The following is a 15,196-nucleotide window of genomic DNA, read 5'->3' as shown; positions in this document are numbered from 1 at the left end:
ACCATGACCACCAAGATGAACCCAGTAATTCACAGACACTTGCTTCCTCCTAAGATCTAGGGGCATTTGACGTAATATTTTCCTGAGTGAAGGGGGTTATGGGAAATGTAGTTGGGTTCAAAAGAGTTGGATGAGGTAAGACCGCGATCTCTGTAAGCAATCCTGTCTGCGCTTTACTAATAATAGTAACAACAACAACAACAACAAAGAAAAAATAAAAAAGCTTTAGTGTAAAGTATAAAATATGTCTGTATAAAATGTAAGTGTAAGAAAATATGTGATTTTAAATTGTGCCTTCCCTCCACCATGTTTTATCTCCTGAAAATAACCCATTTCTTTTCATTTCTTTGAGAAACAAACTAATATGCATATTTAAGTAGCACGGAAATACTTGATTTTCATGGTGGTTTATCAGGTTATGTTTACATGTAAATGTAGTCTTTAAAAAAAGAAACCAAGAGTCCAGAGTACTAACTATTATATAACTATAACTATTAACTGGTTTAGCGCTACCCATTACTATAAACTAATTAAACCGATAGGATAATAACTGGTCAGCCCCATGACTGACTCTAAATCTGTGTAGGATTTATCTGTTTGGTTTAGGTAAACAGGACCTCATACACAGTGCCCAGCAATTTCTATCAAAAGAATTAATCCTTATATAAAAAATATATTGATTCTCATTCAGTATCCTCTAATTAATCTGATTTAGCTCACTGTTTTCAGAAAGATCTTCTTTTGGTGACTTCTGGTGACAGATTATCCACCTCCACCTTACCCTAGCATCCTCTTTAGCCACGTGGACCAAAAATGTCAGGGCCATTTTTTTGTCCCAGTCCAGCCCTGCCTCCATCTCTCCCTTCCACCTGCTCTCAATATAGAGCACAATGTCATCTGCAAACATTATAGTCCACAGAAACTCCTGCCTGAACTCATCTGTCTGCCTGTCCATCACCACTGCAAACAAGAAGGGGCTCAGAGTGGATCCCTAATTTAATCCCCCCAACTTTGAATGCATCTGTCACTCCAGCTGCACACCTCACCTCTGTCTTGCTGTCCTCATACATCTCCTGCACCAACTTCCCTTCACTTCCTTATGTAGAAGTGAAACACCACAGTGCTTTCTCTAGACCTACAAGGACACAATGCAACATCTTCTGACCTTCACTATCAACACTCTGAAAGCTGTAACTCTCTTTCTTGGCATGATGGCAGGCATACCACTGCTTGCTGATCGTCAACTCTCTTTTTAACAATTCTTTTCCATAGCTTTATTTTATGACCCATTAACGTTACCTTCTGTAGATGCTACAGCTCTGCACATCACACTTTTTCAAAAGTTAAAACTTGTACCAGTACACTTCCTCTCACTCTTCAGGATTGTGTAAAACAATTTATTCAGTAAGTCCACAGTTCTCTCAAATTGGCATCTCTATACTTCCACAGGTAGGTCATCTGGACCACCTGTCTTTCAAATCTTCATCCACTTCATAGCTTCCCTCACGTACTCCCCACTAATCTTCAAAAAAACAAAAAAAAACACACACAGCTGTGAAGTCAGCTGCACATGAATAACATTAGTGCAATGACAACTTTAATCAGAGTGAGTTCAGAAGATCCAAAAGTGGGACACTAAAAACAAACTAGTGAAAGCAAAAAGTGACTTTGAAAAATTTATTTCAAGGAATTAAAACACTGATAGGAAAAAAAACTAAACATGAGAAGAATGGCAATCCTGCAGCAACCAATCAAAGAAGACTGTAATGGCTGCATTGTAAAGTGAAGAAAGCTGATTTTTTTTTTTTTTTAGTTTTTCTGAGATATGCAGAGTTTTAACGAACAATTTGAACACTATTATTCATTTACATTATTTGTTCTCAACAGAGATGGGCAGTAATGCGTTACAAGTAACGTGTTACTGTAAACCGATTACAGGCACTTGCCCTGGTGGCCATTCTTTCAGTGGGCATTTCTCAACAACAACTACAAACACTAGTGAAGTGAATGGGCATTTAATTAAATAATGAAAGATTTAATTCAATAATTAATGGAATATTTAATTAATTCATTTTGTCACTCCTGGCCCTCCACACCTCACTGCCATGATTGTTTGTGTAGTTATTGGATTCTAAAACTACTAGAATAGAATAGAAAACACATAAGATGCAGTCTCTGTTTTTTCTTCACCTTATTGATTTGAACTGAACTGAAATAAATCCGTTCTTTTCTGTATGGTAATGACCAGGACCTGTCCCAGCTGTCTCTAATGGATTCAGTATTGTCTCCAATGTTTCTGATAACTTCCAGTTTGGGAAGTTTCCCATGCAGGTGAGGAATGCAGTGACTGACAGACTACCCCTCCTTGATTTAGGACCCATGCCAAACACTGAGTAAAGACTTCCTTGCATTAAACCTGCATAGCTGTTTTCACATTTATAACAAATCACCTAAGTGACCGGCAGTGATCGTATAGTTAGTGCTCTGAGTTGTTGCCTAAACAACCCCTCTTCAAATCGGAGTTACAGCAGAGAGAATATGGCACTGAAGCAATGATGACAGCTTTAATAACCTATTTCATCTTCAAATATTCTTGTATGAAATTCTCTTAAAGTAGCAACTGAATTTCAACCAACTCAGCTAGCTCTGCATATTTTATTTCCTCTGTTAAAATAAAATGTGGCGGAGCCCAGCTGTAATTGTACCTTGCATTAATATGGTGTATTATTGATGGTGACACAGCACTGCTTAGCATGTCGTCCTGAATCTCACAGGTGTGCCAATGACCTGTGCAGTATATGAGGCACTAAAATCCTGGTGGATTTCTGGGATACGAACAGGAGGGAGTCATGTGAGCTCTATCAATATTGCCCCACTTACGTCTCAGACCTGTATTTATGTATTTATGCACTGAAATCGCGCTGTAATATCCAGTTAACTGTCCACATTTGTACTCTGTTTTTCCATTTATTATATTTTTTTCATTAATTTGTCTGAAAAAAGATCCACGTAGTAACCAAAGAGAGCCTAAATCAATGGTCTCTAATAGCAGCCAAATTATAAGAGCTTTCATTAGTGATGGTGAGATGAAGCCTTGTGATGAACTGAAGCTTTCCATCCAACTGGTCGACTCATGGTTCGAAGCATTGTGACGATTCATTGGCTCTACTGCGCCATCAAGTGGACGATTAAAGTCAGATAGGCTCAATGATTATAATGATGTGATGTGTAAACCTCTAAACTTAATAAATAAATTGTTTTCATGGTTATTTATCCCGAATATTGTCTCAGTATGTCTGATACAAAAGAGAAAGTGGAAACTATCAGGACAGAGTTTTGGTATGATTGTGTAACTGTGTAATCATGCTTATGTACATCTGGACAATGACACAAACTAGTGTGTGGTGCTTCACTTTTTAATAAACTAAAAGACGTTTAAACATATTGGCACCCAATTAGCCTTTATTACAGGTGCAGTTATAACCACTTTAAACTGTTGAGTTGAATTCATAATCTTAAATGCTTTTCAATGCTTTTTATAATCTTAAATGTTTATATGCTGGTTATGTTGGTCTGTATGGGAGAGGCCCCAGACTTCAGTGTGTGAAAGACTAGGTTGCAGGCTGACAGGAAACGTAGGCTTTTGGATGATGCTATTTGAATAACTAGGCTATTCATTATTATCTTTTATTCATTTATAATCTTAATATTAAGCTTTGAGTAGTGGCATTCATTTAAAGCATTTATTCAATATATTACATATATAGTTTAGAGATCGATGCTGTCTGCGTACAATGTTCATCTCCCACACGTGTGTTCATTAAAATCATCGTTTGACCGACTCTCCTGGACCGGTGTTGTGATTTTGAATCCCTCCTGTATCCCTCCTCAATATTTGAATATTAGAAGAGATGAGATCTAAATGTTGTCAGACAAATATTCTCTTCCTTGCTGGTTCCATCGAAGGAGAAATGTTCAAGTAAGTATGTAACTGGGACGTAATCCAATTCCACAACACAATGTGACGGGGAATCAGCTGTGTTTTGCTGCCCAATTTATTTTGAATCTGGTGCAAACCGGCGAGCCAGTTCCTGAATCAGTCACGTGGTACGGACTGCCTGCGAGGCCTCGAACATCACTGCATACGTAATCAAAGCAAGCCTCGATACGCGCTTTACAAAACTACCACGAGATTACCCGACACACGCTTCAAAGCTTCGACACACAGGAGACATCACTACTGCACACAGCCTTCACACGACAACAGGTGCACCACACTGCTAAGTGTGTTTTGTGTTTAGAGTTTTGCTAAATGGGAGACTGAGCTTTGCAAATGGTGTCCTAACCAAATGAATAGTGTTTAAGATTTTGGCAACAGTGGGACTGATTTGATGAAAGAGTTTTCATAGTTGACAGTTTAGTTTTTACAATGGGGTTTAGTGTTTTAGCAATTCAGAAAAACTGTAATACACCTGTGCTTTTCCCAGCAACTGAGGCTTTTACCCTGCACAGTTTAAGGTATGATAAAGCACTGACCTTATAAATGGCACAAAATACACATTTTAGCTGGGAGCTGGTCATTCACAGGGGAAAGGCCCCATTGTACAACAACAACAACAACAACAACAACAGTAGTAATAGTAATAATAAATTATTATTAGTCAGGCAAGTATATCATATATTTTGAATGTAAAATGACATTTTGGCACAGTTTTAGTGTTTTCCAGGCATCGCTGGTTTACACATTCGCCTGCAAAGTGAGAGGTCACTGGTTAAATTCCATTTGGTTACTTCAGGAACTTTTTGGGGTTACTTCAGAAAGGGACATCTTCGTCAAAGCCATGTTTGTGGTGGAATTTTGATCATTTACCACTGGACATAAGATTTTCATCTCTAAAAATGTATTTTGTCCAGTCTGTCCCAAACTTCACACGTTTGATGACAGTCTGGCGACGACTACATGCCAATATCTGGTCACACATGGTGCCACAGTTCTCATATAACATTTTAATCAAGACTACCCCACTGTGATTGAAGTATTTCTTGCAAAACAATCATAACCAAACAAAACCTTTCCTGTTCTGTAAATGAACAGTAGGACAAAAAGATTACTAGTCATTGCGGAAAGCACAATTAATGTTTTTGTTTACATCGTTGGAACGAGGAAAAATTCCCCCACCACAAAAACAGAAATATTCATGAAAGCAACCTGTAGTGCAAACACGAGGGCTGACTTTATGACTTCCTGCACTAGAAACCTGCCGATGTTGCTGATATGGATAGATCACCAGTCTTCCTTGTCTTTATCTTATTATCTCCTGTTGAGATGTTGCAGCAGAAAATACAGCCCTCCCTGTTTAAACTTTTTTTTTTTCAGTGTTTCAACTGAAAAAATAGAATGCCTTTGATCCAAAATAGAACACCTTTGATCCAAAATAGAATGCCTTTGATCCTTTGTTATGTCATCATCTTGCTGAGAGAAAAAACCCTTAAGTACGAGGAACTTTGCTCTGTTAAACTTTGTTGCTCAACGGACCTTGACCTGACAGCAAGCAAACCCTTTTGGAGAGTTTTGATTGAATTTCGCGTTACTTAGCAATTCACTGATCAAGCCGACACATTTCACCATGTCAGCTAACCCATCCTTCCGCTCAAATGAGCTTGGAATAGTTAAAGGGAGCATTTTGGGAAACCACTACAAGGTAGAGGCTTTCCTCGGAGAAGGGGGCTTTGGTATTGTAGCCAAATGTCGTGATACCATGACCAACCGAGCTGTGGCTATTAAAGTGAACAAGAGCCGCCCTGATATTCTGCAACAGGCGAAACTGGAAATTTTCATCCTGGAGCAGCTGCGAAGGTTGGATCCAGATGCCGCCAACATTGTTCAATGGAACGGCTTTTTCCACGACGGAGAGCGGGTTTGCCTGAAATTTGAACTCCTTGATCAATGCCTGTGGGACTACATACGGGACCGGAAAAACCAGGGTCTCCCCATAAGCGAAGTCAGGCCAATTTTAGGTCAACTGACAAATGCTCTGTCCCACCTGGGTTCTGTGGGAATAGTGCACGCTGACCTCAAACCTGGAAACATCATGGTTGTAAACCGCCATGAGTCTCCCATCAAAGTCAAACTTATAGACTTTGGCCTCGCATGTCCTGCGTCTGCAGTGATGCCTGGTGACCGTGTGGGGACGGTTGGTTATTGTGCACCTGAGGTTATGCTTGGCCTTCCTTACAATGAAGCAATTGACATGTGGTCTCTGGGGCTGGTAGCTGTGGAGCTTGCTACAGGGGTGCCACTCTACCCTGGAAATGAAGACTATGATTATCTGAAATTCATCATAGAGACTCAGGGTCAGCCACCAGATCATGTGCTAGACTCTGGCGTGTACACTGAAGACTATTTCATTGAAGACAAAGACAAGCAACAGCGCTGGACATTTAAGACTGACCAACAATTTCAGTATGAGACAGGATATGAGTCCCTGGAGACAAGACACATAATACTTACACGTCTGGATGACCTCGAACAGCTAATGATGTTTAGACGAGGACCAGAAGCTGGCCAACGTTTATTTGTCAGCCTAATTAAAGAGATGTTGGCCTTGGATGCACACCAGCGGATAACACCCTCTCAGGTTCTCCGGCATCCCTTTTTCAACCCTAAGAGTTCCCTGTGCATTGACATGAGTGCTGAAATATCACAAAACCCTGTGGTCTTTCAGCACCCTTCAAACTTGCAAAGCAAGAGATCACAGAAAATCAACTGCAGTTTTCAAAACTCAGTTGAATTTTCTCAGCAAGTATTCGTCCGCACGTCAGCCAGTCCATCATTCAGCTCAGATGAGGTTGAAATCGTTAAAGGGAGCATTTTGGGAAAGCACTACAAGGTAGAGGCTTTCCTCGGAGAAGGGGGCTTTGGTATTGTAGCCAAATGTCGCGACACAACAACCAACCAAGCTGTTGCCATTAAAGTCAACAAGAGCGACCCTGATATTCTGCAACAGGCACATGTGGAAATTTTCATCCTGGAGCAGCTGCGAAGGTTGGATCCAGATGCCGCCAACATTGTTCAATGGAACGGCTTTTTCCACGACGGAGAGCGGGTTTGCCTGAAATTTGAACTCCTTGATCAATGCCTGTGGGACTACATAGGGGACCGGAATAAACAGGGTCTCCCCATAAGCGAAGTCAGGCCAATTTTAGGTCAACTGACAAATGCTCTGTCCCACCTGGGTTCTGTGGGAATAGTGCACGCTGACCTCAAACCTGGAAACATCATGGTTGTAAACCGCTATGAGTCTCCCATCAAAGTCAAACTTATAGACTTTGGCCTCGCATGTCCTGCATCTGCAGTGATACCTGGTGACTTTGTGGGGACGGTTGGTTATTGTGCACCTGAGGTTATGCTTGGCCTTCCTTACAATGAAGCAAGTGACATGTGGTCTCTGGGGCTGGTGGCTGTGGAGCTTGCTACAGGGGTGCCACTCTACCCTTCGGAGAATGACTATGATTATCTGAAATTCATCATAGAGACTCAGGGTCAGCCACCAGATCATGTGCTAGACTCTGGCGTGTACACTGAAAACTATTTCATTGGAGACAAATACAAACAACAGCGCTGGACATTTAAGACGGAAGAACAATATAAAGGCTCTGTTCCAGGGACAGGACATGAATCCCTGGAGACAAGATACATAATACTTACACGTCTGGATGACCTCGAACAGCTAATGATGTTTAGACGAGGACCAGAAGCTGGCCAACGCTTATTTGTCAGCCTAATTAAAGAGATGTTGGCCTTGGATGCACACCAGCGGATAACACCCTCTCAGGTTCTCCGGCATCCCTTTTTCAGCCCTGGCCTCTCTAACAGGATCCCATGTATCAACATTGAAGGACCATACTGAATCAGTCTCCAGCATGGCATCTTCCACCCTGGACAAAAGTGATAAAAACACAAACTGGGATTGGAAAATGATATTAACAGCAAATTACAATGCAAAAATTAATTAAGCTGCTTCAATAATGATCACTTTGGCTTTTTTATTTTTTTTTAATTTTCACTCCCCCCACCCCAACCAGTCATGGCAGAGGGCTGTCCCTTCCTGAGCCTGGCTCTGTTGAAGGTTTCTTCCTTTTTAAAGGGAGTTTTTCCTTCCCACTGTCGCTAAATGCTTGCTCATAGGGAAATCTTCTGATTGTTGGAGTGGCCAAAACTCTAGGGGAAGTAGCAATTCTTGTGAAAATTAAAAAAAAAAAAAAGCCTACCAATCTTCAAAGCGCAGCAGCGGACACCTTACCATCACATCAGTCCTTCAATCAGACCTAAAATACCACCTTTACAGAAATAAATTCCATACAAATTGGAAATAATTGTTGTTTTTGATTGTTTATAAATATATAGTGCTACCCTTCAGCCTCCTAGTAGACATAACTGTGTTATAAATGTGAAACTCCTCTGATTTTCAGAAAAGTTGACCTCTGACCTTGAAGTCAAGGTCACTGAGATTTAAGCTTCACAGAGATTTTCAGTAGATACAACCATGGTATTGACTTGAAAATTCTACACTATCACAGACTTAGGTGCCCACAGCACCTCGCCATATACAAAAGATTTTTCTATTCATATATGTATTATTAGTTTATTTATTTCTTTATCCCGCTCTCTCTCTTTTTTTTAATTCACCTTTCTGTTGCGATGCTCTGGACATTTCTAAACCCCACAAGTTCCGTCTCAATTTTCAACCCAATTTTCCTATACATTCACTTGAACACGTCCAGCCTTCACCTCTCACCGGTCCTCGTCCCCTCTTCTCACAGCTTCCTGTGTGGCCTCCCAAATCAAACACAGGCCCAAATCAGCCGTTTCTTCTTCTCTGTTCATTCTCTCTTCATCTTTTCAGTCTTTTCTTGGCGGTTAACTCCCAGCATGGCAAATATGAACTCAGACAGTCCAATGCAGTGCTTTCACACAGTCATGTCACTGGTACACTTTCCAGCTTGTAATTCAGAGCGCATGTTCCATTAACATACATGCTGCTGGACCCTTCAGTGTTTTAGGTCAGTTGTACAGTCATCTGCCTGCTGTTAATTCTTCAAATCTACGGTGTTGTTCTGTCTGTCTTCTGTCTTCATCAGGAGATTGACTGTCCTTTAAGCTTCTCCTCAGGATAAGGGCAGGATGAGAGGTGAAGCTGTAAAATTTCAGCTAAAGCCTGGCCTGTTTGTCGTTCCAATTATGTTAATCTATCATTTTGCCACTGTACTCATCTGAGGTTGAGCCAAGTCCATGGGCACCTGTATTAACACACTAAGACATTTATTTAATATCATTTTCATTACTATTTCTTAGCACTTTCATTCTCTAATTCCTCTGTTTTCATTTTGAAACGTCTCTCACAAGCTATATTCAGACTTCCTGCTTCACTTCCTGCCAGACACACACACACCCACACTCTTCACTTTACTGGATTTTCATCCGTTTCTACAGCCTAATCAAGCTCTTATTTTATGTTCACACTCTATATACCCTCTGTAACTCTACTAATTCTAATATAAAAAGAATGCACCCTCAGCACAGAAAAACAGAAAAGTCAGTGATGTACTAATGTAGCAAAAATAGGTGTAAGAGCCAAAGTCAATGTTTATGTTTTGCTTATTTGTTATGGTGGCACAGGTGTATAGCTTTACCTGCGTCTCAGGTGATGGCATGTGGGTGTGGTCACAGTCTATTTACCTGATATCGGTGTTCGCAGCAGGTGTGTTGGGTGAGTGGTTTGTGGGCAAACTTTTCTGTTGACCGTCATTTTTTGGCACACCAGTTAATCTATGCGCTATTTGTAAATTGATTGAAAGCGCAAACGTTTGTTTTTGTTTTGTTCTTAAAATAAATGCGCAAAGTACAAGTACGACTCATTATGGATTATTGGAGGCGCGTCACAGGGACACAACCAACTCAGGCGGCCGCGGCTTTATTTATGGATGAAAGTCGCAACATTTAGTCAACAGAAAATTGTTGCACGTGTCATAGGAGGATTCACAGGTGGTAAGTTTAACACAGAAGGGAAACCCTTTTGACGGGAAGAGCAGTGGAGCAGCCAAGGGAAGTAGTAAATATAAACACAAATTGCTAAAACTATAATTTATTTTTAAAGAAAGCACTAAAATACTCTGGCCAGGCAGGAACATGAAGTTAAAAACATTAAAAGTAATTAAAACTATACAGCCAAAATGCAATGGCCTCAGCCATGAAGGTCAAGTCCCATAAAAGTCCAAACGGTGCAGAAACCAACAGGATCGTCGCCGTCCTGTCTGCCTCTTCATGCTGGTGCCAACTAAGAAAGGAGAGAGGGCCAGCGGCAGTCACCATTCTTAGATTCCACTGGAGGTACGTCTTACACAGGATTGATCGGGACTTACCCCCAGCGGCAGTCACCATTCTTAGATTCCACTGGAGGTACGTCTTACACAGGATTGATCGGGACTTACCCCGGATGGGCAGAGCTCCTAACTCCGCCCGCCACTGTGTTGTGCTTTCACACGCGTAGCCATAATCTCGCCGTCCCGGGGACATAAGGCGCCATCCCGCTGCCTCTCAATCTCCTGCCGTGGGCCTCTCTCGGCAAGGAGCTACCTCCCGTCAACACCAACACAGACCTCTATGCTCAGCCCCGATCACTCTCTCCAGTGCGCGGTCGTCCGCGATCTCCGGTCTCGTTCTCCTTTGCCGCACGCCTCGGCCAGCTGCCTATAGCCGGGCCTCTGTGCCGCTCTGCGCGGCCGTCGCCCACACCGGTTACCACGCCATGTCTCTCCTCCTCCTCCCCTCTCACGTTCTCTCTTATTAAATAGCTATCGCCAACCCCAGGTGTGCCAGGCAGGCACTTTGAAGCTGTGGAATATAATGTTGTTTTGATGCATGTGAAAAAGTGACGATGAGTGAAATAAAAGAAGCCGAACATGAACTGGAAGAAAAAAGATCTGCAAAACTGACGGCTAAAGCGCTTGCTTTTAAAATGGAAACTTTGCAGAAAGAGCGAAAGGCTCATGTTAACAAGATTAAAGGGTTAACACGTGATATTAAAGAATTGATGAAAAATGATGACAATGCAAAAACTGTGCAGCTTAACTTGGAAAAACTGAATGATTTGTATAAAAATGCCAAAGCAGTTGATGATGCATTCATTTTATTGATTCCTAAAGATGAACAAGACGCTCATATTGATTGGTTTGGACGCATAACAAAATGTAATGATGGTTTTGTTGAAGATGTGAAACAGTGGCTTCTTGAAGCTGGACGACCTTTTATGGAAAAAGGCAATGAAGCTGAGAATGTGCCTACTGCTGTTACTTTAGATGTGCCTGTTTCTGCTGAGACTGTTTTATCAAAGGAGACGGTTTCTTCCACAAACAATAAACATAACATCTTAACATCTCCAAAGCAGGTTAAAACAAATTCTGACATACAAGATGAAATACAGCCAGGTGACAGTGTTTCAAACGTAGGAAGCAAAAAGAGTAAAATCAGTTCTTCAAGCTCAAACTCCAGAGCCTCAAGTACAACATCAGCACGAATAATGGCTGAAGCTGAAGCAGCTGCACTGATTGTAAGGCAAAAACCGCTTAAGGATAAACACGCCTTGGAGGAACATGAAGCACAGTTAAGGAGACAGCGGGAGCAACTGGAGCTGGAAACAAATATAGCTGCCACGGTTGCAAAAATGAAAGTACTGGCAGGCTCAAAAGGATCCAGTATTAAAAGTAAACTGTCAAAAATATCAGATGGTATGGAGTCATATTTTGAAAAGGGACAAAAAGTAACTCAAGTATTGAATACTCGTCCTGATAATCCTGTACATGAAAGGCAACATGTGCATATCTTTAGGAAGCATAAGGTTGCAGACTCACAATCGCTCAACCACAGGCAGAGTTCCAACACAACCTCAGACTCTTTCTGAAGATCCCTTGACATATCAGCCAAACATTAGAAATTCACGTGAAAATAAATGTGTATCTTCTCAAATTTCTAGTCATGAAGAAGACTGTAACATCTTATCTGTCATGAGTAAGCAAAATGAACTCACTGCTTTATTAATCCAACAACATAGTCTTTCTTCATTACCTAAAAAGGAGATGCCAGTTTTTGATGGAGATCCACTTCAGTACCAGACTTTTATTAAATCGTTTGAACACAACATTGAAAGCAGAAATGAAAACCCTGGAGATTGTCTTTATTATTTGGAACAACACACAAAGGGTCAACCAAGAGAACTTGTAAGGAGTTACCTACACATGACTTCAGAAGCAGGATTCAGAAAGGCAAAGTCTTTATTACGGCAGCATTTTGGTAATGAACATAAACTTGCCACGGCTTACATGAGCAAAGCACTTGCTTGGTCTTCAATAAAAGCAGAGGACATGAAAGCTCTTCAAGCTTACACAATATTCCTAAGAGGCTGTTGCAATGCTATGGAAGATCTCAGTTATATGCAGGAGCTTGACATGCCTGCCAACATGTTAGCTATAACAAAGAAACTTCCCTACAAGCAGAGAGATAAGTGGAGAACTGCAGTCAGTGATTTCCATGAGAAGTGTAATCGACAAGCTACATTTAAGGATCTTGTGGAGTTTCTAGAAAAACAAGTGAAGATCGCATCTGACCCAGTGTTTGGGGACATCAAGGATATCTGCACAAAAACCAGAGACACAAGAAAACGTAAGTCTCAAACTCACACAAGATTCAAAGAAAGTTCTTTTGCTACCTCTGTGATGGCATCTGAAAAAGAAAATGACAAAGTTAAGGAAAAAGAAAGAGCCACACAAATAAGGAGTTGCTTGTTTTGCAAAGGTGAACATACCTTAGAAAATTGTCAAGAGCTGGAAAGAAAAACGCAAAAAGACAAAATCACTTTTCTAAAAGAGAATGGAGTCTGTTTCGGATGTCTTTGTAAAGGACACATTAGTAGAGACTGCAAAAAGCGCCTCAGTTGCAAGACGTGTGGTTTAAAGCATCCTCAAAGGTTACACATTTATCAAAAGACAATGAGTAAAGAACAAGAATCAAAGGAACAAACTCAAGATCGTGCCATAGTCTCTATTCAGACCAGTGCTCTTACTGGGGCCGGTAAAGATGAATTCAAACTTTCAATCGTGCCTGTGAAAGTTAAGGCCAAGAAAGGAAATGTAACATTGTACACCTATGCATTTCTTGACCCAGGCAGCACTGCATCATTTTGCACAGTGAAGCTGATGAATAAGCTGAAAATTCATGGAAGAAGATCCAACATTCTGCTGAGAACTATGGGACAAAATAAAGTTATTATGTAACGGAGCGAAGGTGATTTTATTTCCACAGTGTTTTTTTTAAAGGAGGGAAACCTTCCTCCAAACGGACAGGGCAGTGGAGCCGCCAAGGGAAAGCACACGAATAAAAACTGTATAGTTAAAATATAATTTATTATATTTAAATAGTTAAAAATATAAAATGAATTAAAACAACCCTGGCCAGGGGACAACACAATAAAAATCAATAGAACACAACATTAAAAGTCCAGTGGCGTATAAGAGTCACTAAGAATTAAAAATCCAGTGAAGCGGTGCAGGAGGGAAACCCGGCGGCGTCCTCGCCTTCCTCTCCGCGTTCTGCGCCCCGGTGCGCTAAAGAAAGGGAGGCAGCGGCAGTCACTACTCTTTTAGGCAGCTTTCATTCATTAAAAGGGGACAAGTCAAAAGACTTACCCCGGGTGGGCAGGGCTCTTAACTCCGCCCGCCGCTTCTTTGTAACCGCCAATCGGCACCGGCCTGCCTCGCCGCCTCTAATCTCCCGCAGTGCGTAATCTGGCCTTCTGTTGCTGCAGCAGTCGGGCCGCTCGCTCCGCGTCCCTGGTCGCTGGCGCTGTATCCTCCTCTCTCTTGCTGCTGCAGCAGTCGGACCACTCGCTCCGCGTCCCTGTTCGCTGACGCTTTCTCCTCCTGCCCTGCTTGACACCAAGCTCCACCAGTGCCCCGGGCTTGCAGGCGCCACCGCCTGACACCACTCACTCCTGCCCGTCTCTCAAGCCTCCCCTCAAGCCTCTTCTCTGTGGTCTGCCAGGCCCTCTTATTGGCCTCTGGGACCTCCCAGGTGTGATCAGGTTTATAATCAGGTAGGGGCAGAGTCTTTCCAGGACAAGTCACCAAATAAATACCATAAAAACATGCAGTAAAACTCATAAAAATAAACCAGTGTACAATATTAAAATATTAAAAAAGTAAAACACAGCAAAACATGCATAGTAAAAAACCCTAGATAACTTGTCCCTTTCCACCCCGTGACAGTTGAAACGGATATTATTGCAGATTTAGAAGTTGCTGGACTAGACGGGAATGAGTTTTGTGATCTTCCCATTCTTTATACTCAGTTCACTATGCCTGTGCATAAAGGAAACGTTCCTCACCAGAACGATATAATCCGGTGGCCATATTTGAAGTCTGTACATCTGCCAGAAATTGACTCTGAAATTGATTTGCTAATTGGCTCGAATGTGCCAAAGGCTCTGGAACCACTGGATGTCATTAGAAGTGTTGGAGACGGACTGTATGCTGTTAAAACTGTCCTTGGCTGGATAGTAAACAGACCTTTGGGTGAGACTCAAACTGAAGCCCACAATCAGCCACAGATAAGTGTCAATAGAGTTTCAGTGGTGAAACTTGATGAGCTGTGGAATCAGCAGTTTAAAACTGATTTTCCAGAGTGTGCCAGAGATGAGAAAGAACCTTCTAAGGAAGACCAACAGTTTTTGGATAAAGTTTCCAATACTGCTAAGCTACATAATGGTCATTATTATATTGGACTCCCATTGAAAGACTTAAAGGTCTGCATGCCAGATAATAAAAGTGTTGCTGAACAACGCCTTCAGAATCTGAAGAAAAGACTTATGAAGAACTCTTCTTTTCTGCAGGACTATAACAGCTTTATGGCAGATATGATCTCTGAAGGTTATGCAGAAAAGGTACCAGAGGACAACTTAGAACGGACGGATGGCAGGAAATGGTATTTGCCGCACCATGGTGTTCTGCATCCGCAGAAGAAAACCCTTAGAGTGGTGTTTGACTGTGGAGCCAAGTATCAAGGAGTGTCGCTAAATAGCAAGCTCTTACAAGGTCCAGACTTGACCAGCACGTTAATTGGAGTTCTGACAAGATTTCGTAAAGA

This window comes from Perissodus microlepis, chromosome 7 (genome assembly GCF_051167445.1).
Source record: "Perissodus microlepis isolate ML-2025 ecotype Zambia chromosome 7, ASM5116744v1, whole genome shotgun sequence".
Lineage (NCBI taxonomy): Eukaryota > Metazoa > Chordata > Actinopteri > Cichliformes > Cichlidae > Perissodus > Perissodus microlepis.
This window is presented reverse-complemented; position numbering follows the sequence as displayed.